The sequence below is a fragment of the Ambystoma mexicanum genome, chromosome 10 (genome assembly GCF_040938575.1).
Source record: "Ambystoma mexicanum isolate Mex_15411 chromosome 10, UKY_AmexF1_1, whole genome shotgun sequence".
In the NCBI taxonomy this organism is placed as follows: domain Eukaryota; kingdom Metazoa; phylum Chordata; class Amphibia; order Caudata; family Ambystomatidae; genus Ambystoma; species Ambystoma mexicanum.
In genome coordinates this window covers 1409857485-1409883661 of record NC_090932.1, presented here as the reverse complement: position 1 = coordinate 1409883661, position 26177 = coordinate 1409857485, and the positions used below count along the sequence as shown (strand labels likewise).

At 49.4% G+C, this 26177-nt stretch overlaps 2 protein-coding genes across 5 annotated transcripts in view; one reads left to right on the top strand and one right to left on the bottom strand.

The window, feature by feature from the left end:
• The window catches only part of LOC138492366 (uncharacterized), a 47134-nt gene extending 27623 nt beyond the window's left edge, over window positions 1–19511 (bottom strand). For both annotated transcript variants that reach the window (XM_069619454.1, XM_069619453.1), the window contains exon 1: window positions 19301–19511. The gene's annotated coding sequence lies outside the window, so the exon portion shown is untranslated. The remainder of the gene's footprint in view (window positions 1–19300) is intronic.
• Window positions 1–26177, top strand: part of DAO (D-amino acid oxidase) — a 431100-nt gene that overhangs the window by 162740 nt on the left and 242183 nt on the right. The window lies entirely within an intron of this gene.

Below are 26177 nucleotides of genomic sequence, written 5' to 3'. Positions count from 1 at the left end.
GCTGATCACTTAAAGCTGCAGACTCTTTGCAAGGTTCTTCCTTTTATTCCCTCCTGCTTCATGCCCCAGTGGTCTTCTCGCTGGTTCTTAGTATTATTGACTACTGCAATTCCCCCTAACTGGCACATCCATCTTATTTGCTTCGCTGTCTTCAGTTGTTACAAAACATGGCTGCCAGGGTTATTCTTCATCCTCCATTTGGCTCTCGTATGATCCCACTCCTACACCAATTACACTGGCTCCCGGTAGAGAAATGTGTTCTATTCAAGTCTCTATGTATTGTGCACAGAGCGTTCTATAAAATTGGAGCTGAATACATTCAGGCCAAATTCTGTCCGTATATTCCTGCTAGGGCACTGCGCTCCCAATCGTCTTTGACAATTTGGATCCCGTCTGTAAAGCGCTCTATGGTGTAGGGGGACAAGCCTTCTCTGTGGCTGCTGCGAAAGCCTGGAACTCCCTCCCCCATGCTCTGCGGGCTGTGACTGCTTATCTATCCTTTTGCTGCCTGTTTTAGACATGTCCTCTCTGTCTGCTGCCCTGAATGGTTTGTAGCGCCAAGATGACTCCGGGTGTATGTTGCACTTTAGAAGTGTACTTAACATAACTTAACAAGAGTGAGCGGTCGGAAAAAAAACTCAGCACCATATGTCAGTACAGCAACAACCTTTGTCTTATAAAAGGTTATTACTGGTAATATTGAAGACAAACCAAATCTCTTTAATAATGGGCCTCTGCTGCTAAATGTTTAACTTTAGATTTTAGTTGGTCTGATCTCAGTCTATCATTTATGCCTGTATTCACCAGCATACCTAAATAGAAAAGGGCTGTTACTAATGATATTCGTTCATTATTTAGGACCCAGGACAGCCTGTGTGCCCTTCGCACTGACCAAGGTTGGAGTATCAGGATTTTTGTTTTCGGCACATTGATTCTCAGCCTGTTTCTCTCGACATAGTACTGTAAAGCTTTTAATTGCCGTTGAAGGCCTTTCAGTGTTTGGTCAATTGGGACCAGATCATCCACGTAGATTAAATGCCCCACGTGACACCCATCTAGTCTTGGCGGAAATGTTCTTACCTTACACAAACTATCCGCTAAATCCAATATGAATACATTAAAAAGTGCTGGATCCAATGGACAGCCTGGCTCCAGGCCTCGCTTGGTTGCTATCGACCTTGAGAGTAAACCTCTACAATCCAACCTTATAAGTATGACTAAAGGGCTTGTATTGCTTGCAGCAACCCCACTGGGAACCCCGAGTGAGCCACTTTATCCCATAAGAGCTGTCTGTGGACAGAGTCGAAAGCCTGTTCCAGGTCTACAAATTTCAGGTATATTTTCTTTTTCCCCATTTTTATCCCATACGAGCTGTCTGTGGACAGAGTCGAAAGCCTGCTCCAGGTCTACAAATTTCAGGTATATTTTCTTTTTCCCCATTTTTGCTCTCGTCTTTAGGATGTTTAGCAAAAATTAATTCAAGATGGTCCCCACCATTTTGACAAAACCTGACTGATATAGTTTGAATCTTTCTGTGGAAGAAACCCAGTCCAATAGCCTCTTCAGCAATAGGGAAGCAAATATTTTTCCAAACACATCCATAAGAGCAGTAGTACGGTAGTTTTTCTGATTCTCCTGGATACCCTTCTTAAAGATAGGAACTACAATTGACGCTTTCCAAGAAATCAGCATCGCCCTTAAGTTCTCTACCTTAGAGAATAGTATCAGTAGAAAATCGGCCCAAGCATTCGCCTCACTTTTAAGAATGATGTTAGTTAGGCCATCCGGCCCCGTGGCCCTTGAGTTACTCGCTCTTTTTATCAGATTGTATGTAGGTCTTCTCTTTCTAGATTTAGAGACCAACATTGCTCTTCAGACTTTTTCTGTGGCTCGATCGTACCTGCTGATGTATCAAAATGTACAGTGTAGTGATTCGCACAGGCTGCTCCCGCAATTGCGTTCACTTGCAATGCTTTAGGGGCAGAGCTCACTGAATTAATCAACTGCCATAATGTTCTTTTTATAAATGTTTAGGAGCGTGCTCTCCAAGTCCCTTGGAACCATTCTCCATCTAAAGGCTCTAGCCCAGTTTCTGTATTTCTGTCACTGTTTTTTCAGCAGAATACCAGTTAACGGAACCCTGGCTAATTTTATTGGCATTAGGTCAGATCTAAATAAGCGTTTTTCCTTCATGATGGCAGAATTATAGATATGCTTCGGGGCAAATTTGTTTCTTCTAGTAGGACCCACCGAACAAGTAAAAGCCAGCAAAACTCGTGGATAAATATTATCCTCATCTTTCAGCTCGCCTCCATAACCCCATAGTCTGTCTTGTAGCATCCTTATCTAGCTAGTTGACATTCACAATTGATTACGGCCCTGCGTTCCCTCCAGCTCAGGGATAGAAACGTCTTTTAACAGGGTAGTATGAATAGCCCAACACATTTGTAAGACGTTATGGTCGCTTCTTGTTGAAGCTATAATTTCGAAACCTTTTTATAGCTGCTAAAAGGTTCCCACTTACAAACACATAATCAATTATGCCCGTCTTCCCACCCAATTTCAATGTTGGGCGTCCTGCTATATCACCTTCCACTTGACCGTTTGACACGTGCACGTTTCTGTTTAGCACTTCCTGGCCCCACATCAACCTCTGTGCCGCCTTACGGTTTTGCTTTACAAATGTCCCTTCCGTACCCCTCTCCATACATTCAGAATTAGGAATATTGAAGTCCCCTCAAACTATGATCTTTACATCCGGGCGGGATTCACAACATTCATTTAAAGTGTCAATGTAAGTTTCTACAAAAGTCCCGTCTTCATTTGCCTCAGGTCTCCAGTAAACAATGCACACTATGTACCATTCACTAGGCCGGTTGGAATAACCTTCAATAACCACCATTTGAATGTATGGGCTGGGGTGCTTAATCACCACAACCTCAATATTACAACCATTCTTCAAGACCACAAGAAGCCCTTAAGATGGTCTCCCCTTGAATCCCTTTGTGGCAGGCTTCGGAATAACTGAATAGCCATCCAATATGGGTGATTCACGCAAATATGTTTCTTGTAGGCATATCAGCGTGGAGGACCCAATTTGTAAATCGCCCTCTGCAAAGAGGTGTTTTAAACCTCTTGTGTTCCATGATATTAGGCTAGCGTCCCCGAATGAAACTATCTTTTTTAGTTAATATGGGTGATTCACGCAACTATGTTTCTTGTAGGAATATCAGCGTGGAGGACCCAATTTGTAAATCGCCCTCTGCAAAGAGGTGTTTTAAACCTCTTGTGTTCCATGATATTAGGCTAGCATCCCCCAACGAAACTACCTTTTTTAGTTAACATGCCCTTTTCTTTACCGTTAGTGCTTCAGATAGCCAAACCCAGGTGTCAATTCCCTTGAATTCAGAGCAATCTTCGAACCCACACACCACTTTCCTCTGCGCACCATCTTGTCCTCCAGCCCGCCTCCCTGCCCGCCACCCCCTCTGATTGGCTCCATCGCGTGTCCCTCTGGACTACCCGACGGCTGCTCTCCCCGCTCGCCTCTTTGCGCAGCTCCTGGGGTCGAGAGCAGCTCGCCGGGCAGACCAGCTGCAGGATTGAAATCCTGCCGGTCCATCTGGGCCACAAGTGAGAGTTATTGTTTTGTTTAATTTGTTTTTTTTCCTTGTTCGCGCTCCGAGCGCGTGCTTGTGTTTCTTCCTCCCCCGTCCCCTTGCAGCCTCTTCCTGGTGCCCTCCTCCAGCCCGCCTTCCTGCCCGCCCACCCCCCCTTATCTACCGACCCTCCTGTGCAGCCCCACTGCCCGGCAGCCCCCACGGCTAAGGGCCCCTCAGGCAAAGGGCAGCTCCTACAGCTGCGGCTCCCACTGTGTCGCAGGTGTCCACAGGGGACGCTTGGCGCTGGTCCACCTTGTTGGCTCCACCTGTTCCCTCTGCCTGCCGCACCTACACCTGTTCACTTCAGTCGCATGGTGCCCTGAATTCACTTTGCCCTGCAATTAGTGGTAAACTAGGGACTTTCTCTCACCTCGCAGGATTCTCAAACTTAGGTGGCCTCTACACTGGGTACCTGTTATGCATTACTGTGTTCACTGTGTCCTGTTTGTGTGGTAAACTAGGGACTTTCTCTCCCCTCGCAGGATTCTCAAACTTGGTGGCCTCTCCACTGGGTACCTGTTATGCATCACTGTGTTCACTGTGTCCTGATTGTGTGGTAAACTAGGGACTTTCTCTCCCCTCGCAGGATTCTCAAACTTAGGTGGCCTCTCCACTGGGTACCTGTTATGCATTACTGTGTTCACTGTGTCCTGATTGTGTGGTAAACTAGGGACTTTCTCTCCCCTCGCAGGATTTTCAAACTTAGGTGGCCTCTCCACTGGGTACCTGTTATGCATTACTGTGTTCACTGTGTTCTGCATTTGTGGTAAACTAGGGCTTGTCGCTCTCTTCCTGTCTGCTTGCGCTTGTCCTGCCCCCCCCCCCCTCCCTCCTATCCCATGTTGCTCTCTATCTCTCCTATCTTTTCAAACTGCTTCTCCATTGACTATCCTGCTCTCCTCACTAAATCTGGTAGGAAAAAGTTTAAAAAGGACATCCTGGTCTCCAACCCAGGCCTCCCTATCGCTGACACCTACACCAATGCCTCATCTAAGGAAACTCTCACTGACATCCTCTTTTTTGTGCCTTTGCCAGACCTATGGACCCTTCATATGGTCTCTGTGGTCTCTCCTTTCTCCTCTTCTCCCATTAATGGCGGCACCCGTTGGGATGTCCTTTTGGCCTCCTTCCACTCCTCTAAGGCCATCATTAATGTCGACGCTAATGGGACTGTCTTGGTCCGAGGCCCTCAGGCCAACCTTCACCTCTTTGATAGACGCTTCCCGCGCCTCATCAATTTCCTTTCCTCTCTTGCTGTCCCCCCTCCTCTGTCCTCGGCTACCTTGCCTCTGCCCTCCCTCCCTGTCCCCTCCCTTGCTCCTTCTTCACCTCCGCAGGGCGTACCTCTGATCTGTACCCCTCCCCGGAAGTCCTTTAAAGATGGCAACCTTCTCCACATTGCCACTCTTAACTCTCGCTCTGCCGTCAAACATTCCTCTGATATCTGCCGCCTTCTTGAGGAACTGGACCTTGACGTACTCGGTCTCACTGAGACATGGTTCACGGCCTGCTCTGTCACCAGCTTTGACACACTCCTACCTGACGGCTACAAGATCCTCTCCGTTCCCAGGCTCTGCCATGCTGGGGGGGGTGTGGCCCTTATCTTCCCTGAGTGGATTCCTGCCACTGCTATTCCCAAGCAGACCTACTTCTCTTTTGAATGTCTTGTCTGCTGACTCTCTCTCTCCTAGCCATTCCCTTAACATTGCTACTATCTATCGGCCACCTGGTCAAATTTCCTCCTTCCTCTCCGAGTGGGCGGACCTCTCCTCCTCACTCCTGTCCTCAACCACTCAACTCCTCATTCTTGGAGACTTCAACATCCACCTGGATGCCTCCTGTCCCCCCTCTGGACTCTTTTGCCACCTCTGCGACTCTCTCTCACTCTCTATTCTCCCGTCTGGGCTGACCCACTCTGCAGGGCACACTCTAGATGCCCTGATCTCTTCTGACCTTCCCCTCTCTGTCCCTCTCTCCACTCCTCTCTCCTGGAGGGATCACTTTCTCCTTTCTTCCCACCTCACCCTCCCTACCCCACAGGCAAAGCCACCCTCATCACTGCCACCTTCCTTATCGGTCATCCGACCCATGAAGCGTGTGTCAGTTGAGGCTTTCACTGCCACCTTCTCGCCCTTTCTTCCCCCTTCGGCTGACTCCCATCCGGACACAGCCCTCTCCTCTCTCCACTCTGCTCTATCTGATACTCTTGATATCCTTGCCCCTGTCATGAGAATCCACCTGAAGCCCAAAGCCAAATGCAACTCCTGGTATGACTCGGATCTCGTCACCCTTAAACGCAAGTGCAGGGTGGCAGAGAGGAAATGGCATGCTTCATGTTCATCCTCTGACAAACTGGCCTGTCGCCTGCTCCAAAGGCAATACCGGCTCTCCGTTCTCACCAAGAAGAGAGCCCTTATCCAAGCCCGCATCACTGCGGCATCTAACAATTCGGCCGAACTCTTTAAAATCTGCAAGGAGCTGGCCAACCCTGCTGCAGTTTCTACCTCTCCTGTCCCCTCCCAGGCCCTCTGTACGGGACTGGCCTCCCACTTCATTTAAAAAACGCAGGACATCCTGTCCTCACTCTCCTCCTATCACCTCCCCCCCTCTATTCCCTGTGCGTCCTCTGGCCCTTCTGCAGCCACCCCTCCTCTCCCCTTCTCTGCCTTTCCCCTTTTTCTGCTGACGAGGTTTCGAGACAAGTCCGATGTATGAAAGTCTTGTCAAAACAGGTCCACCCCTGGATCCTCCAAAACTATCAAGGACCACATCGACTCCTTGGCTCCTGCCCTTGCTGACTTCTGCAACCACTCCTTCACCTCTGGAGTCTTCCCATCCCCTCTCAAGTACTCCCTTGTGCACCCACTTCTTAAGAAACCCTCTTCCGACCCTTCCTGCCCAGCTAACTATCGCCCAATCTCTATCACTCCCTTCCTGGGCAAGCTCCTGGAGGAACTGGCCATCTCCCAGCTTAATCTCCATGCTGAATCTGTTGGTAGCCTTCATGACCATCAGTCTGGCTTCAGAGCCGCCACAAGCACAGAAACTGCTCTCCTGAACATCCGTGAGGATCTACTCTCGAACCTTGACTCTAACATTCCATGTGTTCTCATTTTGCTCGATCTCTCTTCTGCCTTTGACACTGTCAACCATACCATCCTGCTGAACCACCTCCGTGATAACCTGGGTATCACTGGTCAGGCTCTAGCTTGGCTGACCTCTTTCCTCTCAAATCGACCCTCCCAGGTACAACTGGGGTCTTTCCTCTCTGACATCTTTTTCTCTACCTGTGGTGTCCCCCAGGGTTCTAACCTCTCTCCCTGGCTGTTCAACCAGTATCTGGCATTTCTTGCAATCCGCATCTCTGCTCTCTGCCCCAACATTCAGTGCTATGCGGATGATACCCAGCTCATTTTCAGGCTACCCTCGGCCTCCTCTTCTCCTTCCCTCATCTCTGACTGTCTTTCTGCTATCAAGGAATGGTGTGCCGCCAACGACCTCTGCCTTAATGCCAGTAAGACTGAGATTCTTCTCATCGGTACACCCACTCCCTCCTTCCCTGCAGCTCTCTGGCCGGCCTCACTTGGCCCTCTTCCTGCTCCTACCTGCAAGGCAAAAAACCTCAGGGTTATCTTCGACTCCACACTCTCCTTCTCTCCTCACATTTCTGACGTGTCTAAGAAGTCACACTACCAGCTGCACCTCCTCAGAGGTATCCTTCCTTTCCTCTCCTTCCCCCAGAAGCTCACTGTCTCCAGAGCCCTGGTTCTCTCGAAGCTGGACTACTATAACAGCCTCTATCTAAATCTGCCTGCCTCTACTCTCCGCCCGCTGCAAATCATCCAGAACAGGACTGCGAGACTTGTCCTTGGCTTCAGGCCAAGGGACCGTATCTCTCCAGGACTGAAATCGCTACACTGGCTCCCTGTGGCTGCGAGGATAAAGTTCAAAACCCTCTGCATTGTCCACAAGGCCTTCTGGGGCCTTGGGCCAAAATACCTTCAACTCTCTCTTCCTAAATATCTTCCTTCTCGAGCTCTTCGCTCATCCGCCTTCAACTCCCTCAGGGTCAGCCGCTTCTCCAAGCAACGAGTTGGGGGGAGATCTCTCTCCGCTGCAGGGGCCTCCCTCTGGAACAGCCTTCCTGCCTCCCTGAAACTTGAGGAGAACCATCTCCGGTTCCGGAAGCACCTCAAAACCTTCCTCTTTGCTTCTGCTTTCTCTCCCCCTCTCCCCTGCTAAATCACTGAAACTGCACTGAATCAGCAACTGGGCCACTCACCAATCCCGGTCCTTGGCCCAGCCACTCTCCCCTGCACTGCCTCCCTGGCAACCCTGCACTGCGGGACTGTCTCTGTATCCCTACAGCCCCCTTCCCAGCACTTGTCTGCACTTATACTGCACTTGCCACCAGCTGGCCCTTACTATTTATCTTGTATTTTACTAATCACTTTGTACTGCACTTTCCCCTCTCCCTTTCCCCCTTGCACTTTTTCCCGTCCCCTCTACCCATGCACCTGCGCGATCTGAATGACACCTGGCCTACTAGGATCGTTTGTCTGTGTCCCCTTGTTCCCCCCTCCCTGCCTCGTCGCGTCTTGAAACACTTGTGTATAGGCGCGTTACAAATGCCATATCATATCAATTATAAAAGGAGCTGTTAGGCTTGGACTCCCCTCCTGGTTCCTATTAACTTGAGTTGTTCCATTTACATTGTCTACTTTAGCAAACTGTTCATCCCCAACCAAATGCTGTATGGCTTGATTCAAGGTTTTACCTCCTCCATCACCACCCCCTTTATGTTTTTATTTTCATTCTGTTTCGGGACTATATCCATCAGGTCAAACTCAAGAGAGGGCTTGAGTTTCCGCTTCATCTAGCAACATTCCTTTCACCAAACTAGATGGTAAATATATGTAAACCTTGTCTAGTCGATTTTCCAACTGAGGCTTTAACAGCTGCCAAACGATTATGTTCCTGGGTGGAAAAGGGTCGAGTTGGTCCAAAGCCACCTTGCCTCCCTCCTTTTTCAGCTTGTAGCAGAGAGCCACCTCGAAGCTCATGATAGTCCCTTTTTGGCCCAGACTTCTCTGGTGCTGCCATTGCCTGCACCGCTGCTTTACGCTTTTGCTCCAGTGTCAGAAAGTTGGTATATTTGCACCTGCTGCCTTGTTGCCACAGCCAGGGCAGTTTCTAGTCCATTTGGTGCCCAGGGCGAAACCGTAGGAATGCGTCCCCCACCCCGTGCGCCACTCCCTCTGCACCCCACGCACCACTCCCACCTCACCCCACGCGCCACTGCCACCGCGCGCCACTGCCAGCGCACCCCGCGCGCCACTCCCAAACTACACCATCAAGGAACTCCTACCCAAAGACAATAAATCACTGCTAAAAAAATGACACACAGGTACCTCAGTCCAGTCCATAACAAAGTGTGTTAGACTAACAATTGACCTCTCACAATGTAGTGCACCTTAGTTCAGTCGTTTTTAACATCGCAGAACTGCATGCTACTCGCACGTGTTTGCAGCTGCAAAATTGTGTGAACAATGCTGCAATTGCATGCTCCATTAATGAGGGCCATACACAGTTGGAGTAAGCTGGCCTGATGTGTGGATGGGCCAGTGTTTTCAGTGCTGATATGTATGTACTACACCTAGACTACAAGTGTACATCCGGCAGCATAAACATGCTTAATGATATGATATGATATAATAGTTTATTTATATAACGCCTATACACAATTGGGGTCATTACGACCCAGGCGTTAAGTACGCCAACTTTACCACCATGGTGTAAACCACGTTTACACCATGGTGGATGGCGGATTTACCGCCCCATTCCAAGGTGAGTGGGGCGATAAATCCCCATTTCCCATTTTGCCCTTCCCCATTCCCATTTTTGCCCCATAGGGCATAATGGGAGTGGGGAAGGCGCTAATTACGCCACCGTAAATTACGGTGGCGTAATTAGCACCAAGGCGGTTTAGCGCCATGGATTTTAACGGCTGCTAAAAGCAGCCATTAAAATCGGAATCAGGCGTTAAGGGTTAACGACGGCGTTAACCCTTAACGCCTGAGTTGTAATGAGGCCCAATGTGTTTCAAAGCGTTTCAAGTAGCACACTGGTCTCCAGCGTGGTACTTGGAGGAAGAACCCGTCTTATGTTATTTCAGAGTGCATGGAAATATGGATATCAAAATTCTCCACAAAAGCCGAAACCGTTTATTTAGCCAACGCTGTTAGCATTTTGTTAGTCTAGGATACTGTACTCCAGAATGGATGATGTTAAAAATGTTGTGAATTCCGTGGAACCCAATATATTGCTTTATAAGGTAAGTCTTGTCAGTCCTTATAACCGGTCAATGGTGTGATTACATATTTACACTGAGGATATAAAAATGTAAATGCTGCTTCTGTGCAAAAATAGAATGTATACCGTTTTTCCGCTGCCCTTTGCATTTGAAAACCTTCAACTGGGCCACATGAGTGCACTGATATTGCTGAGGTACAGTCGGCAGACGGAGTACCCAGGATGTCGGCCATGGAGGCCCTCAGACATTTCCAGACACCCCTGCTCATGGCCTGCAAGGGGGAATGGGGAGCCCAGGCGCACCACGGTGCTTATCAGTGGACATTAACATTACCAAAGAAAGAACAACAGTGGAAAGCCATCCTGTGTGCTGTTAATGCATAATGCCAGATACGAGTGGGGAGGACGGGGCGGAAGAGTGCAATTTATTTACAGTGCGTTCAGCAGCTTTTGAGCTGCGCAAATCATGACATGTTTCCTCAAGTTCAATTATTAAGAATTTGAGAGCATTTTTGCCGTTTTTCGAGGGAGAGGTTGCATCGTTAGAAGGCTACAAAGTAAGAATTTGGAGAGACTTGGGCAAAGAGGTGGCTGTCAAGTCTCTTTTTTTCACTTGGTAAACCCGTGGACTTATTTTAGTAACATATGCAATGTTTTCACCAAGCTTAATGGAGCTACATCGGCAGGGTTTACAGGGGCACCTAACAGCCACAACAAAAACAGAAGGGCAAAATTGTCAGGAGTAAATAAAGCATGAAATACGTCCCAAAGAATGCCGAACGCTATGCATATCTTTCGGCATTCTTTGGCAGTTGAAAGAAACTTCGGACTGTACCGATCATCTTTCTGATGACGAGTCGGGGATTTTCTTGCTTGGCAAGGTCCGGGAAGCCAGGAACACTGAACCGAAAACAGCCGTCTTTGTTCCACCGTGTGAGTTCTGCAGGATTCCAAAGGCGGACGGTCATCGGGATAGGCGCCCTTTTGTGCCCCCACCCCAAGTGGCACATAAGTGGTCAGAGGGAGCCTCTGACTTCCGTAATGTCACGTAGTATCTGTGTACTACGTGACATTACAGTCAGAGGAGGCAGCGCCAGCACCTGCTACGGCGCTGCCGAACTCTCTGCACACGGTAATCACGCCGTCCCACAAACTAGTGCATATGGGTACCATCCAGCCCTTAGGTGCAATGTCCATAGTCTTTACAATTGGGTCCATATAAATCCAGGGAAGTGCAGGCCCATGTTGCACTGTTTTTCCCAATGAGGCCGCCACCTCAGTACCAATCGAGCCGTTCCTACTAGTTGCGTCTTCTAGATTAAGATGCCAGTGAACGCCTCTGTGTTAATTTCATCATTTGTCACTTGCTCAAGTCCACACTTGTCTCCCCCTTCAAAGGCAATCACACGTATTGGCACTCACACTGCTCGAACCAAGTGGGACCTGTCCATAGCGTGGGCATCCCAGTGCCTTGTCCTCCCCCCTCCTCCATGCCCTGGCCCCTCACTCCCCCCCTCTCCACCCCTCATGCAACCAGGTATACTACTCTGTGTGCGGCTACCTAGGTATCCCTTGCCCTCCCCCCCTCTCCCTTACCGTCCTCGTCCGGTGGACGCCTCAGGTTGAGCCCGGCCCTTGCTAATAACCTCTCTCTACCCCCGGCCGTTTGTAGATTTCCCATGACCGCGGTTTTTCATATGCCCCCCTTTTGCTCTAGGTCTTTGTTGGGAATGCCCTGCCCCCCCCTCCTACCCTGACACTTACCCCGTGTCCTGGGTCTGGGTCTAGATAAAACCGGCAGCCACGCGGTGCCTCGCTAGTGTTCAGATTCCTATACCGGCACCACCACAAGTGCCCCAACGTTACACATATCCCACATCCGTTGTTAAGGCCGACACCGCCCTCCGGTGCCGGCCCACACCTTTCTGCCTGCCTATATGGTCATCGCTTTGCGATGCCCGTCTATTTTGAGTCGTTTCTACTCTACTCTGTCCCCCCCTTCGTCCCCCAATTGCCGCTTGTACTGGAAGCCCAATCCTATCTATGCTGCCCCCCATGCCTCCCTTCCGTCTTGCCGAGCCCCTAAGAACTTCCCAGTCCCTCTCCCCCAAGGCCTCCCTGTGGAGTCTGACCCAGTGCCCCCCTGCCAGCGTAATATCTCTTCCGGGTACCCTATCCCTTCTCCTTCCTTCCTTTCCCAAGCTTGCTCCTCGACTCACCAGGTCCCCAGTTTTTTGGGTCCCGCCAAACCCCCCCTCCCTGTCGTTTCTGCCCCTCCATATCCTAGCTCCATTTCCCCCCAGAGGCAGACTTCCCAGCCCTGTTCTTCCGTACCCGGTCTCCTGGCCCCCAGCTTTTGTTTGGTCCTTGCCCCCCCCTTTCCTTGGGACTGGCTTCCTCCCCCCTGTTCCCTCTATTCGCCTTGCTGCCCTGTCTTGGATCCCCCACCTCCCTCCCCCTCACGCCCCCCTCCTTCCGTGAAGACTTCCCCTTGCTGTTATTTTGTCACCGTTACCTGACCCCCCGTAGTCTCCTCTTGTTCCCCCAGACCGACTTCCCTTGATGGCCTTGTTTGCGAATTTATTATTCGTTCCCCCACACCCGCAATTTTGGGCTTGGAATTGGCTCCCAAGTCTCCTACGTCCCTCCCCTTTTTCCCAGGGCCTCCCCTGAGCCTATTACTCTTGGGGCGCCGTAAATCTAATCTGTTGGCAGATCATTCTCCTATGGGTCTGCCAGTGCTTCGTTAAAGGGATCGCAATGTAACTCCGCTGGGCGACCTGTAAAACAAAAGACAATTCATTACAAACATTTTGTTTTTGGGAGGGTGGGTGGGAAACAAAACCACGATCCGGTGAGGCAGGAAACCCAGGGAGAATGTGATGGTGTCTAGAAAAGACTGTGCCTTTATGGGGCCTGCTTCTCCCTCGGTTCCCTGCCCTGCCCCTCACGTTTCGCGCGCTCCCGTCCGCTTCCGGGGGCGGGCTAACGTGTTCCTCCCCCCCATCCCTGCCCCCTGACCTGTTTGAGTCGTGGGGGGAGGAGGTAGGCTGGGCAACCCCCACTAAGGGGCGGCGCCCGCCATGCCACCTTCGCTGGCGCGTTCGCTCCCCGCCATAGCGTGGGCATTCCAGTGCCTTGTCCTCCCCCGTCCTCCATGCCCTGGCCCCTCACTCCCCCCCCTCTCCACCCCTCATGCAACCCGGCATATGTCATACATCACATGTTGGAAAAAACAACTCAGACACTTTGTAAAGTTGGAAGATTAAAATGCCTCAGCAGCTTTATTTTGCATAAAGTCTTGGAGTTATTTTACAGGCAATCCGTAATTCACCACCACAGGTATACTACTCTGTGTGCGGCTACCTAGGTATCCCTTGCCCCCCCACCCCCTCTCCCTTACCGTCCTCGTCCGGTGGACGCCTCAGGTTGAGCTAATAACCTCTCTCTACCGCCGGCCGTTTGTAGATTTCCCATGACCGCGGTTTTTCATATGCCCCCCCTTTTGCTCTAGGTCTTTGTTGGGAATGCCCTGCCCCCCCCACCCTGACACTTACCCCATGTCCTGGGTCTGGGTCTAGATAAAACCGGCAGCCACGCGGTGCCTCGCTAGTGTTCAGGTTCCTATACCGGCACCACCACAAGTGCCCCAATGTTACACATATCCCACATCCGTTGTTAAGGTCGACACCGCCCTCCGGTGCCGGCCCACACCTTTCTGCCTGCCTATATGGTCATCGCTTTGCGATGCCCGTCTATTTTGAGTCGTTTCTACTCTACTCTGCCCCCCCCCCTTCGTCCCCCAATTGCCGCTTGTACTGGAAGCCCAATCCTATCTATGCTGCCCCCCATGCCTCCCTTCCGTCTTGCCGAGCCCCTAAGAACTTCCCAGTCCCTCTCCCCCAAGGCCTCCCTGTGGAGTCTGACCCAGTGCCCCCCTGCCAGCGTAATATCTCTTCCGGGTACCCTATCCCTTCTTCTTCCTTCCTTTTCCAAGCTTGCTCCTCGACTCACCAGGTCCCCAGTTTTTTGGGTCCCACCAAACCCCCTCTCCCTGTTGTTTCTGCCCCTCCATATCCTAGCTCCATTTCCCCCCAGAGGCAGACTTCCCAGCCCTGTTCTTCCGTACCCCGTCTCCTGTCCCCCCAGCTTTTGGTCCTTGCCCCCCCTTTCCTTGGGACTGGCTTCCTCCCCCCTGTTCCCTCTATTCACCTTGCTGCCCTGTCTTGGATCCCCCACCTCCCTCCCCCTAATGCCCCCCTCCTTCCGTGAAGACTTCCCCTTGCTGTTATTTTGTCACCGTTACCTGACCCCCCAGTAATTTCCTCTTGTTCCCCCCCGACCGACTTCCCTTGATGGCCTTGTTTGTGAGTTTGTTATTCGCCCCCCCCCCCTGCAATTTTGGGCTTGGAATTGGCTCCCAAGTCCTCTACGTCCCTCCCCTTTTTCCCAGGGCCTCCCACGAGCCTATTACTCTTGGGGCGCCGTAAATCTAATCTGTTGGCTGATCATTCCCCTATGGGTCTGCCAGTGCTTCGTTAAAGGGATTGACCTGTGACACCTCCAAGACTCTCTGCTGGCTGCCGGCGGCGGAGAGTTCCCCCAGCCTGCACAGGGCACTCCCCTCCTAGTATTCGTTTTGCTTTAGCATGCCCCCGCGCCTCCACTTCTGCTCATTCGTGTGGATGTTTGGGAGATGGGGGGTGGTAAGAGGAGGAATTGCCTCCCCTTTACCCCCTACCTCCCACCCACGCCCTTTCGATTTGTACCCCATCACGTGCATCATTTGCGCTCTAACCCTTGCAACCCCCAATTCGCGGTGTCCGGTAGTGCCTCCCTTGCTCCCCGTTGCACCGGACCGAGCACCCCACTCCCCACCAACTCTCTGCTCAGGGTGGGGGGGCTCAAAGCGTATGTGTGATGCTTCGTGTTACCATCCGGGGCCTGCTGCCCAGGTCCCTCGTAGGGATCTAACGGTATAACGTGAACCCCTTAATTGAACAATAATAACCGTCACGTTGATTATACCGTTCATACCATTATGTGAGCTTTTCAATCTGATTTGGAAAGGCTGCAGTAAGCAAGTGCTGCCCAGTCTTGTCTTCCCCTGTTGGATGTGCTGTCTGCCAAGTAGTTTCAGTTGGCGCAGTTTATAATGCCATTCCATACACCACCCATGCCGGACACAAAATCAATATGTTAGCAATAGGAAGAATAAATACTGTGCCAAGAAGGAAAATGGTTTTTCTTTGGGTTGGCGGCTTTGGGGATTATATATTTGTAATGGATAATGTTTTTTAAACATAGGAATGGGGGATTTCCCTGGTTCTATCATTGAATTTACATGTGATAAGTCACACCGCGAAAATCACTCATCTCTGTGGGTATTTCCTGCTGCCATACCAAAGGGTAACATGTTCGTGATTACTGAACACCTTATGTCCCGTAAGTAAACTAAAGCCTGTAACGTAAAGAGAGACTGCATGTGTGTGTGTATGCACGCAAGCGTGTAACATCATCAGCCTCCATAGATCTGTGGTATATAGGTTACCAAGAGGGCAACATGTTCACCTTCCCCCATAGCCCGTGCCATTTTGGGTTTGTCATGCTATCTCAATTCAATGAAATGTGCATATTTCACATTGAGGTGCTAATTAATGGCGATGTCGCATTCCTTCTATTTGTTGCATGGGGGCAGCGCTATGGCCAGCGGGCAAAAGGGTGAATACTATAACATGGTTTGGCCCAACGCGGTGCCCAACCAGCGCAGGGCATAAAGCAAAACTCCTAATAAAGCCTTAACTTCCCCCTACACTTCAGTATCTGATTTGCCCATCCAGAGTGACCCCATTAGACATTCATTAAACTTGTGACATGATACTCCAACTCTCTACGTTGCCACGTGTAAACACCATTTAGCAAGCCCATGCATTCGATATCCACCATACCATTCCTACTAAACCCGGAGCCGTTTGAAATGTGCCGCTCCATAGCTGTGGTAATGCACAACCAATCCCCTTGTTGAACGAAACTTGGAAACTCTAACAGTGGTAAGGGAACTGCATGCACTACTATCCCACCTAAACTTATCCCATGCATGCTGATTTCCGCAACTTTATAACTGAACCTGGCAATTGCTGCCCATACAAAGCTTGGCCTCTTTCGTGTGTGCATACTGGTGACCTACTACTTTACGAGCCGTAGAGCTCAGCATTGGTAGCGGTGCATGATGTACGTAGCAACCCGCTGTTAAACCTCCTGCTTGCAAACCTGCCGCTGTGCACCCACCATGTTCCGTTTTACCAAAAGGCGCGCTGCCACCCATAACACATTCGTGCCTCGGGGAGCGTTGTGAATGCCATAACACTGCCTAAACCGACCAACCCCAACTCCCTCCTTCACCCCTTTACCCTGAACGTGCAGCCATCGGACAGGAGGTTTGTTGCGGGTGGGCTTTGTTGACCCTTGCATACCACGGTCCTCTCCTTTCCTTGCCCCGTTCCCTACCCGTGGCGCGGCGGCCATAAATACACGGAAAAACCTGCTGAATTGCATTTTTACATTTGAGGAAAACCTTCTGCCTATCGTTGAACTTACTAACATGTGGCGCGGCAGCCATCGAATTAGAACCCACATGCTGTCTTCCTTTCTTACATTAGATACAAACATGCTGCTTTTACTCGAGCCTATGAAAACGTGGCGCAGCAGCTGTAAAACAAAGAAAAGCAGGCCGCCCCTACTCGACATTACTACACGTGGCGCAGTGGCCATCGGTTTTGGGAAACCACCTGCCTTTGCTTAAACAATTCACATGGCGCGGCGGCCATCGAAATAGAAACCACATGCTGCATTCCTCCAACACAAACATACTGCCTTTGCTTAAACAACACGTGGCGCGGCGGCCATCGAAATAGAAACAACATGTTGCATTCCTCCACTCACAATTAAAATAACTGCATATAAAGGCCCGCCCGCACGTACAGCCTGGGCAGCGTGTTCCTGTCTCTGGGGGGCCGTGTGAGGCCCACACCCGCAACATACTGTTGCCACTACTTTAATAACTACGGCGGGCGTCCTCGGAACGAAACTGCCTAAACAATTGCTCCCCACTCGTTTTATCACCCACATGCTCCTACAAAACATTATCCGTAATAAAACCCGCCAATGATGCGCAGCGGTCTTCGACAAACACGCAGCGATCTTGGTACCGAGGGCAGCGAATTGCAAATGCATGGCCCCTTCACAAAACAGGCGTGCCACGGGGGCCCAACCCCTCCAAACCTTTTGCCTGTATGCATGCGGCCAACACGTCGTGACCTTAAAATTGACAACTGATAACATAACTGCGGCACAGCGACCGCCCTATGCCCGCAAAGTTGCGCAGTGGTACCTAAACACTTCGCCAAACCGCATGTGACTTACGCGCCGACCAATCCTAAGTTCATCCCCTGTTTCCATCCTATTTACCAACGATGGCCCATCTCGGCCGCATGCAAACTTTGCCTGTATCCATCGGTTTTTATTTTTATTTTTTGTTACCTTCCATTTTTAACCCCCACCCCCCAACTCACTGCCGCTCTTAACTACGCGCATTTGAAACCCCCTCCCCGCAACCCACTGCCGCCATTACATATGCGGTGCAGAGTTTTACAATGCTACCCCCGTGTTCTTCCCGGTTTCCTTCAATTTGATCCCACCGCTGCCTTTTGCTACGCGGTGCATTTTGCAAACTGACCCACTGTTCTACCCAATTCCATTACCACTTGAACATAATGGCCCATCTGGTCCGATTTTTAACTTCGAATGCTGTAAGTTGAGCGCGCGCGTCTCCCATGCTTTTCCACCGACCAGCCGTATGCTCACGCCGGGTCATTCCCACTGCCTGCTCGGTTCCCACCTTGAGCGACACTGGGTACCCCAACAAACCCCTTGCCCTACTTCGCCGCACCCTTACTACCTCACCCATTAACCGGGACAACCATGTCTAACAAAGCAACGAGCACGCCATACTGGATTCCCAACACCATATGGTGCATAGTTGAATAGAATTTAGACTCACCCTGAGACTCTGCCCTTTGTGCATCGCGCCATACTAACCCATGTAACACAACATGGCCATGCGCCAAAAACCGGCGACGGAACAAACAAAGCATTTCAAATGCGATTTCATCGCTTCACATTTTTCTGTAAAGACAAGCAATTAACTGGCCATCACTTCAAATTCCGGTAACTCCTGGTAATTGTGATGGCTGCCAACTATCTACTTCCCAAAAATGCCTCCTGAAAAACCCCTTCAGTAAATGCGATAGCCCAGATAGCAGCCCTGTACCGTGTATCCCTGAGCTTATTCACCATCCAGTTTCACCGCCCCTGCAGCCCTGCTGCCACCCCCCGGCAGGACTGCCAAACGGTGGCATACATAAATGAAATAGGCATTCCCCTTTAGGACTAGCCCCTCCCCATCAACACAGCCCCCGAGGCACCTTGGCCAACCATGAGCTCATCGCTACACCCCCTATCTTATGTAAGCGCTTTGAAACGCATTGTGTACAGGCGCTATATAAATAAACTATCCTATCGTCTATGACTCCAATATCCCCCACGGTACGGCGGCCACTCCCCCCCCCTTTTCCTTACTAAAGTTTCTCCAAACAAAACATGCATATTGTACCCAGCAGTGTTCGTTCGACACACCAATAGTACACAATGCCGCCCCTGTCCATCCACGCCCTAAGGAAAGTAACGTAACCATCAGCATTGGGCCTTAGTATTTTGATGTTCCCCGCACCTCCTTGCAAAACCTACTCTAACACCCCAGTCCCTGCCGCCTCCCCCCCCTGAGCTGTATTACTCGGCCCACCGTCGTTCACACCATGTTCGTGCTGCTAACTCCTGTCCCCTCACCGAGCCAACCTGTCTGCTTCATGTCCCACCAACTAACCGTGTCCCTTTATGCTGTCTCTGCAAAACACGCATCCCTCTTTTGGACGTTATTTCCCCCACATCTTGACGCAGGCTGCACATTATTTCTCCCTCATTCCTTTACATCGCATTTTTCCTTCTGCCCGGTCTTTTCCCTACGTCGTTGGCATGCCGCCATCACCCACGCGGCCGCCCATACCAACTCTTGGCCTCTCTACCGCGACCCTGCCTTTCCCACTTCTGCCGCGCTCCCCCTGCCCCTCGCTGGCCACTACTCAGACCCCCCACCTTACACACATCCCGAGTACCGGCCTCCCCCACACCTATACAGCGCATAGGCTCCCTGTAACGCCCGACTACTCGCCACCTTTGAACCCGCTCCCTCCTTTCTCTTCTACCCTTACCAGACTCGCGGGACTGGAACTTGGATTTGCAGGACTGCAGGAATGCTGGACTCTTAGGACCGGAACACTGGTCCAAACCCATCTTCCTTCTGGGGGCAGGAACGAGGAAATTCCAAAGTAAACAAAACCACGATCCGGTGAGGCAGGAAACCGAGGGAGAATGTGATGGTGTCTAGAAAAGACTGTGCCTTTATGGGGCCTGCTTCTCTCTCGGTTCCCTGCCCCGCCCCTCACGTTTCGCGTGCTCCCGTCCGCTTCCGGGGGCGGGCTAACGTGTTCCTCCCCCCATCCCCGCCCCCTGACCTGTTTGAGTCGTGGGGGGAGGAGGTAGGCTGGGCAACCCCCACTAAGGGGCGGCGCCCGCCATGCCACCTTCGCGGGCGCGTTCGTCCGCCATGACGGACCTCCGCAGCTAGCGACGCCTCGCCTTCCATTAGTGAGGGAGCCGGCACCTTTTTCTTATGGCTGTCCTTCCCTTTAACACAAGCTGATACCGGACCAGGCAAACCACAGATCAGCGCTCGTCTCTCGTTATCGCTATTGTACAAGGCAACAGTGCTTTCATTTCCAATTGTTGCAATATTTGTGTATTCAGCGCTCTTATGCCATTTTCCTTCACAACCGTTAATTTGCTTAAAAGGTGCAATTTGCCACGAGTGCGAGGTATTGAGCCACAATCCATATTACAGCTGGTTCTGATAGGCGGGGCACTCTTGTTGTGCTCAGAGTGTCTCAGCAGCACGCCCTTTCCCCGGCCTGCCACGGACCACAGCAGACCACACTCTCTGCACACTCTGCGCACGCTCCATGCAGAGTTGATGTCTTTAAAGGCATGGTTCTGAAAAATTTGCAGCAAGTGAAAACAGACTCCAAAACTCCAGGGCAGCGTGATACTCTGCAACTGGCACCACAGCAGACCACACTCTCCGCATACTCTGCCAAAACATGGCTTTTTCAAAAACACATGACACAGGACTAATTGCAGTGGACACACTGTTAGGCAGAAACCTGTGCAGTTCCCTTTGGGAACACTGCAAAAGATTTAGGACTACGGGTGTTAGCAGTAAACCCACTTGGTAGCAGTCTGTACCACACAGATTCACTTGGTAGCTGTGGCTGAGCAGTCAGACTTCCCTCAAGAAGAGTTAGACAGTATGCAAAGTATACACAATAGGCACTCAGACACAATAGCACAAGCAAACACTGACCAGAGCTTTGGTATCAAAGTATATAATTATTTATTTAAAAACACACTGTTTGAAACACTCCAGCACTCTTAGTGTAAAACACTCTAAACACAGTTACTATTATAATATATACAACCCGTATTCCTTATCAGACAAGTCTTAGTTAACACCACTTATTTCCAGACAGAGGTGAGCGCTTAACTATAGATGGCACTCCAATAAGTTCATGAAGAAGGGAGGGAAAAAGACAGAATATGTGAAGATACACCACTCTAAGATTTAGGAACACTTTTAGCAAGGCAGAAGAGCAAAAGTCACTTGTGAGCCAAAGTCCATAGGCTGGACCCACTCTAAGAGAGAGCAGAGCACAAATGCGCCCAAGATCACACAGTTACACTAGGCTTTGAAAGTCTTGCAGAGAGTTCAAAAAGAGTTTAGAGAGGCTCAGAAAAGTTTAGCCAGGGTGTCCCAGGCTAACCCAGGTTCGAAAGCCGGGGACTAAATCTACCCCGTACAGTCGGTGGCAAGGGAAGCCAGGCGGAACACGGTACCTTAAGTGGGAAGGATCCTCCAGCGGTGGCAGTTGTTCCTGGCAGCGGGTGCAAGTCGCGGCGTCGTCCAGGGGAAGAGAAGATCTCGACTTGGAGGAAAGATGAAGGTCCTTGCGCTGCCAGGGAAGAAACCAGCCGCGGAGTTTTCCGGTTAAAGGTATTACCCTTTATTTCGCGGTCGTGGTAAAACATGGTATTCCGGTTGCCGGGGTGCTTGGCACAAGCAAGGCGGCCACGAGATGCGTCGGGAAGGCGAAAAGACGGTGAAACTGGTTATCCCCACCAGTCAAAGGAAGAAGACTCTCCGGCGGGAGATCTCCTCTGTCGTTGGGAAAAGTGGTGAGACGGTCCAGCAGGGCTCCTCCGGTGGTGTCATCGTGGTAGGTCGGCTCAGCTTCTCCCCCGTCGGATTCTTAGGTCCTGTGGCGACTTCTCAAGTTCCACTCCCCAAAGCCCTGCTTTTATGCAGAAAACCCCCATTCACTCAGCCTAGCTGTCACTCAAACATGTTAAGTGGTGAGCCGGCCGGCTCACCACTTGGGCCAATCAGGATGGAGTGTGACTCAGTCCAGGGTGCCTAAATCCCCCTCCACCCCTCCTAAGTACCCCAGACAGAGTGGCACCACTTTGGAGGGCTTCTGTGGAGAAGCCCGCCAAAAAAGTGGAACAAAGTGCTCGACTTGGGTTGGAGTCACAGAAGAGAACACAAATGCCATTTTAGAACCGAGTTTTGGCAAAAAATACCAACCGTAGAATTAATAATAAATAAATAAACCGGGGGTATGTTCGAGGCTATCGTAATTAAATAAATAAAGATAGTAGCCTCGAACAATGGGAAAATCCCATAGAGAAATATTCGTGGTAGAATATAAAAAGTAGTATCAACTGCCGCCAGCCAAAACTCAATCAGGGGGGCAGAGACGTGCCCCCTCGGCTAACAGACCCCAGGGTAATCGAATTGCCCCGGCCAGTACGTCCACAATATGATGGTTTGTACTGGTTCTGTTCAGAATTCAAGACTAGTAAAGTCAATGGTGACTTTACATGCCCTGGGAGACAGTAGTCAGTCCCAGGGTATGGACTCTATACGGGGTCTATGACACCCCTGTGTTACTGCACTGAGGGTGCTGTGTAACACACATCACAAAAACACATGAAGCCCTATGGAGTAAAAGACCCCATAGCCCATTAAACACATCTAGAGTCAAAGGAATACACTCAAATCATGTCCAAGAGTGAGGGTAAAAGAGTCTCACTCTTGGCAGGAGCAAAAAATAAACCCCAAAAATCCAGCAAAGCTGCTGGGGGACTCACTAGGTTAGGAAGTTCTGCCTTAACAGAGAATTCTCCCTAACACACACATACCAGTGCACAGACCTCAATTCACAGTACTGCTCTACTGTTACAAGATGTCAGCCCATGTGCTGGCTACCCACACTCTGACAGCGCTCTGCTGCTCTCAAGCAAGGTCTGTGCTTCAAACAGAAAAATGAAAAAACAAAATGTAAAAATACATTTGATAGGTTTTAGCTGATTAACTATTAATGCTTGCACCCAGAATGTTTTTGAACATTTTTCCTTAAGTAACATTTACGTTGAATGTTATTTTTTTGTGTGAGGCCTCCATACTTACACAATTTTATTCTTAGCGTAGAATATGCCAAATTCATCCTAAATTATTTTAGAATGAAATCCAAATTAGGGATGGAGTGGAAGACCAGGGGTGTGGCTGAGTACCTTGACACCACTGTTGAAAGGACACCCAAACTCCAGCATATGACCGATCACCTGGTGGGAAGTGGCCTCCACAGTTTCTGTAACCAAATAAGAGAGACGAAACCTTGCATCTCAATCTCCGACTGCTAGCTTGAGCTGAGATACCTTCCTGCAAGATAGTGCCAGGCTTGTGATGGGGACTGGACCTGTTCAAATAGCCATACTGCTTTCGATCTCATCGAATCCGAAAACATGGACATTTACGTCAATATGGGGCTGTCAAGACCAAGTGTGCCCTCTGATACCAGCATTTCCTCACAACTGAGAGGATAGCTTCGGGGCAACCCATTTGTCTTGGAAGCAAGACAACTCAGACCTTAGAGAATGGTCTCTGGTATTAAGCCTCTTATAAAAGATTAATTAACTCTGGGAATGGGATATTTTTCAGCCTGTTTGTCGTATTTGTTTTACCTTCTGTATCACCTCAAATATTTCAAGTGGTCCGTGCCAGTGGCACAACGACCATTGGACAGATTGGGCTTTAGTCCCCCTTCCCTCAAAATGTTGGGCTATGTTGACTTGACATGGCTGGCGTACAGAACAGGACAGACAATACATCTGCCTGCGGTTTCACAGCAATCACTAATGTAAAGCCGTGCAGTGCATTGCATTGCTGGCCATTTCATTCGTATGCATACATTTGAAGACAATTAAGGGCGGGATGGGGTGTTAGCATTTGCATCTCAGGGGAGTGACGTGATTCGAAATGTGCTAATTCTCACAGCATTCCTTAAGTCTGTGGTTTCAGATGTGAAGGAGAGAGTTAACTGCCTTTAACATTAAAGCTTCAGCTGAATAGTCTAATGACAATGTGTAAAGAGGTTACATGCCCCATACAAGTTAGTTTGCCCCTTTCCCACAGCCTCGGAAGTTAGCACCTCTCCCAAAATTTGAAGTGTTACAACCCCCCCCCCCAGATTTGAGTCTAGTGTCATTCCTTCTCCATGGTTACTTCCTCATTCCATCACTAAAACTTTGTTTTTAATCTATTTAATTATTTGTGCAAAGTGGTTATTAAGTTATTATTAGACATTACACATTTGTGTTTAATTCATTGGGGTGTTCCAAAAAATCTGCCATGTAAGGAAGCTCAGCCAACATAATAAGATCATCATAAATCCCTTCATTTTGAATGACGAAGAATCTTTTTTGCTTTTATGATGGAATATGAATGTTCTCCATAAAACCTTTACTCGCTCAGAAAGCGCACTTCAGCCCCGAGTAGCAGAGAATGTTGTCCAGCTCCAACTTCTTTACGAGGGGCAAATTCCTGGTGATAGGTGCTTTACGTTTAATAAAACACAAAAGGAAGGACTGGGACCCTTACACTTTGCCTTTTCGCGTTGGTGATGAAACCTGTGCTACTCCCAGTCATAGCGGCAGAGCCAGTGTCTCTGTTTATATTCAGTTCCTTGATTTCGCATGACTTAAATCGTTCACTAAAGTAATTCTTTATCAAAAAACTCCTTTTATGTAGGCTCTGTCAACAAAGCACACAATAGCTATTAGTGAGTCATGGGTTCGTCATGTCTGTTGATTCATCAGTTTGTAAAGAGAAAACGTCAGCCATTTTGAGGCCACAGGAGGCACGGCGCACTCAGGTGCAGGCAGGGGTGGATTGGCCTATTGAGAACTCTGGAGATTTCCCGGTAGGCCTCTGCACCCTGGGCCTCTTTTGTGTGATATTTCCAAATTATCCCATAGGAAACGGGTTGGGATTGCTGAAAATGTGTAAAATGGGGCCACTTTCAAAATGATTTCCAGGGCCTCTTTTGGTTCCCAGTCCAGCCCTGGGTGCAGGTGCTGCAGCATGCAATATGATCTGGTGGTTGGCATTTGTAATGGCCAGGATCTGCCGGACAAGGGAGAAGTCTGTGTCAAAAACATAAAATAAACAATATTGTCATAGGCTGGAGTGTTTGAATCGGGGCCACTCAGCCTTCACAGTGTTTCAATGAATTAATCTGGAATTTGCAGTTCACTGGGTCAAGTACATGCAAAGGTTGTTTTATTCTTTCGCCTGGATGTTGGTGTCACTCCAAATGTGACGGCGACCTTCAAACAGGGTGCTGGACATTATTACATATATTGAACATATTGTGGTGGTATCTGTATTTGACAGACCAACTTGCATTTAAAGTGCCATCGGCTTTACACTATAGGGCCTCATCACGAGTTGCACTGTATTGCTTAAAAGCGGCGGTAACGGTATTGCTGCTGCATTTAAGGGCTGGCTCTATCACGAGTTGAGCGCTAAATGGGCTGTTTTACATCCAGCTTTTCTTCTGGAGGTAAAAATCCCATTTAGCGGCCTGTTTTCGGTGGTATTACCACCGTCTGTATTAGCGCGTGGTATTAGCACTGAAAATGCCCCATTTGATCCAATGGACCCAATGGGAAATGGGGATTTACTGTTACCGCCAAACCCGTGATCCGGCGGTAATACCATCTAACGCTACTACAGTTGGGCGATATTACTGCTGGTATACCGCCCAATGAGACCCTATGACTACGGGTGGAGAACATTTATCAATTCCGTTCTGTGGAAAAGGTGGCAAATTCAAGGCAAAATGTACCAGATTTGCCAATTTCGCCAGTCGAGCGTAATTGGCAGTTACTGGTCTTTTCCCACCCCAAATATATTTTGAAAAACAAAATTTTGGGTGTTTCGCCCCCTCAAATTTTGAAATGTCATTTTTTTGCATTTTGGGCAACACGCAGGCATTTTTTCTGTGTTTGATTACACAGGGTTAATCAGCTGATACTCGAATTAAGTTGTTTTGGGTAAACTATGTACATATGATGAAATAGGTTTTTAGTAAGATGAAATTGTTACATGTTTTTTATGATTGTTTATATGAATAAGAGGATGATTAACACTGCGCCAATTGGATTTGCATTATGTATTTATTGTAAATAGGCCGATTGGTTGGAGTTGTAAGTATGGTTTTTTGTAAGTAATGGTGATTGTAAAAGTTCTTGTTAGAACTATGTACAATAAAATAAAATAAATAAAACAGACATTTCTGAGAAAGAAAGCCGCCAACGGATGTGTCGGAAAAGCTAGAAATCTGCCCTGATTGGGGAAAAACGGTTGGTGAATGTCACAAATTCCGTGTCGCTGTTGGTAATTTCGCCCACCCCTGACTATAACATTATTTTGACCTTTTGTTCGAAATCTTTTAAGTTTAATCTTGGGTATTTTTCAATGAGAACTTGCAGTCGCACATATTTTCTCTTTGTCTTGAATCTAGGCGAATTTCCTTGTTAAACGTTTGAAGGAGGGCCATGTGGAGTGTGTATGGCATCATCAAGGAAGAATACGGCATAAAGCTCTCTTATAAAAGCGCGGTATTAATATGT